The sequence below is a fragment of the Lactuca sativa genome, chromosome 4 (genome assembly GCF_002870075.4).
Source record: "Lactuca sativa cultivar Salinas chromosome 4, Lsat_Salinas_v11, whole genome shotgun sequence".
Taxonomy (NCBI): domain Eukaryota; kingdom Viridiplantae; phylum Streptophyta; class Magnoliopsida; order Asterales; family Asteraceae; genus Lactuca; species Lactuca sativa.
The window spans coordinates 266,245,442-266,248,218 of record NC_056626.2 but is presented as its reverse complement, the minus strand read 5'-3'; the positions used below and the strand labels follow the sequence as shown (position 1 = coordinate 266,248,218).

The window sequence follows — 2,777 nt, the reverse complement described above, 5'->3', positions numbered from 1 at the left end:
TAGCTAATTTATCGCATATTATGGACAAAAGGTACTTAATAATGCTTGACTTGTGTTTTCAGTCCAAAAGTGAAGCTCGGAAGCAAAAGGAAGCAGGAGAAGCGGTTGGGAGCTCGGGAATTGAACAACGAAGAAAACCACCAAAAACAACACCTACTCGGTGAGTAAGGACGACTACTCGGCGAGTCCGATCGAAGATTCAAGAAGATAAATACTCCGGGACTTATCATGTATGGGAATTAAGAGATGGACTCCGCGAGTCGGCAATGGAATCGACGTGTTGTTTTGCATCTATAAAGATAACTTCTCAGATCGCCATTCGACATTCTGGAACCCTTCTGGAGAGAATAGCTGTGATTGAAGAGTCAGAAGAACCCTAGAGAACGAAGATACAACCTAGAATCCAATTCTGAAGGAGATTTGAGGCAAATTCTCATCATTCTACTTAATCTTTTGTTTTCCATTATGGCTAGACAGTTAGGATTCGTTTTATCGCTGTTAATTACCTCAATCATGAGCTAAAACTATTAAACTTCTGTTTGGGGATACAATATTGATACTATGGTTTGATTTATGGTAGGATTAATTCAATGTTGGTGATTTTGTTGATTTTAGCTTGTTAAAGAACCTTGTGTATGAATAATAACTATTTTTCTGTTAATAGGAAGATAATTAAATAGTATTAACATCTTTTAACTGTCAACCTCATATGCTTATGTGACCACTTCATCATATGACTAGGATTAATGAACATGAAACTAGAATTAATAAGAAAAATAGGTAAATTCATGTATGAGCTTGTGTGATGACCATCAACAAGAAGTTAACTTAAGGAACAAATTAGATAGCTATTACAAGTCTAAATTAACCCGAATAAATAAATTAGTGAATTAAATTAAATTAGACAACTGATCACTGTTTGAGTTAGTTTGTTCTCTAAGGATTAGTGCAGCGAACGTGAATGTAATCACTTGAATCGGTAACCAATAGAAGAATTAATCCAGTGCACAATTACCATAATATCAACCATAGGATCAATTGAGTTGAACTAAATAGAAGTCCTTCCCATTATTGAATCTAGTTAATTCTTTGTTTTTCTAGCTTTTAGATTAAGTGATAGTTAGTAAGTTTCTAGTCTTGTAAAACTAGAGAAAACCCCTACTTATTAATTAATATAGATAAAATTAGTTTTTAGTTTTAATTTACCGTTCCCTGTGTTCGATACCATACTTATTTTGCTATACCACAATTGATAGGTCCACTGCCTTTGCGTGTTCATTTGATAATTAAAAGTAGGTTTAAAACTAAGTGAGTTTACACACATCAAGTTTTTGGCACCGTTGCCGGGGAACGGTTCTAAATTAGCATGATTTTCTATTTTTATCGATCCTTTGTGTAAGAATTCTCTTACATAGTTCTTAGGTAATCTAGTAATTAGGATAAGTTTTAATAAAAATCCGTTTTAATAAGTAATTAAAAAGTTTTTCTGTTTTTGCCTTGTACTCGCCGAGTGCACTCGTGACAACTCGGCGAGTCCATCGATGTTCACAGTTTTAATTTCTATTTTATTTTTGTTCTTTTTACATGTTTTTTTTGTTTTGTTTATAGTTGTTTCATGACCCGAGGATCTGATACACCTCGTGTCCCTCCTCTCGAAGACCCGGCATCCGCACTAAGGAGGAGCAAGGGAAAAGCCGTTGGAGAATCCGCTTCTTCAAAGAATTCGCCACTAAAGAACCTCAAGTTCGTTTTCAGCAAGAAGAAGAGCAGCAAATTAGGAGCATCCAATGCCTCTTTGGCAATCGAAGACCCGATTAAAGAAGACACCGAGTACGAGACCGAGGAAGAAGAAGAACCTACATACGACCACAAATCCTATTTGGAGGATGATTTAGCTATCACTATGGCTAATATCGATGAAGTCCCCATGGGGGAATGGAAGAAGAGGATGCGCGATGACACTGGCCCGGGACTTGTGCAGCCCGCAATTCCCACTACTGCTACTTTCGAGCTAAAGGGTCATATCCTCGCTCAACTCAATGAGATTCCTTTCTATGGAAAAGACCACGAAGATGCCTACAAGCACTTGGATGAAGTAAATGATATGGCTGACTACTTCAATGTACCAAATGTGCCACGCGAGACCCAGCTACTTTGCATGCTTCCAGTCACATTCAAGGGTGCTGCAAAGGATTGGCTCAAGTCACTTCCTCCCGGGTCGGTCACCACATGGGCTAAGATGAAAGAAGAGTTCATAGACCACTTTTGCCCACCTTCCAAAATAGCTAAGTTGAAGAAAGCCATTGCCAACTTCGAGCAACAACCCGGAGAATCCCTTTATGAGGCGTGGGAAAGGTACAAAGGTCTTCTTAGAAATTGCCCACACCATGACCTTAATAGCCAACAAGAGGTCTCCATCTTCTATGATGGAGTCAATGTCACCACAAGGCAATTGCTCGACTCGCCAAACCCACTCACAAAGAAGGCACCCCCAGTAATCAAGGAATTAGTTGAAGAATTCTCTAAGAATTCTAGAGAATACCACAACCCGAGAAATGAAGTCGGGGTGTAGTGAACTCGGCCAATGATGGCATAACGGCGGTGATGGCTAAACTCGATAGTTTAGATAGAAGGATGACGAAAATGGATCAAACAATCCATGCTATTCGAGTTGGATGCAAGAACTGTAGAGGGCCTCATCTCATGAAGGATTGTGACTTGGATGAAAATGGAAACAAGAAGGCGCAAGTGTTCTACTCAAGCGGGGACAAATACGA

General features: G+C 39.0%; 1 non-coding gene across 1 annotated transcript; it reads right to left on the bottom strand.

Moving 5' to 3' along the window:
* Positions 1–2,287: 2,287 nt before the first annotated feature.
* Positions 2,288–2,394, bottom strand: LOC111919596 (small nucleolar RNA R71). Its single transcript, XR_002859550.1, has one exon. It is a non-coding gene; the product is annotated as a small nucleolar RNA R71 (small nucleolar RNA).
* Between the last annotated feature and the right edge of the window lie 383 nt (positions 2,395–2,777).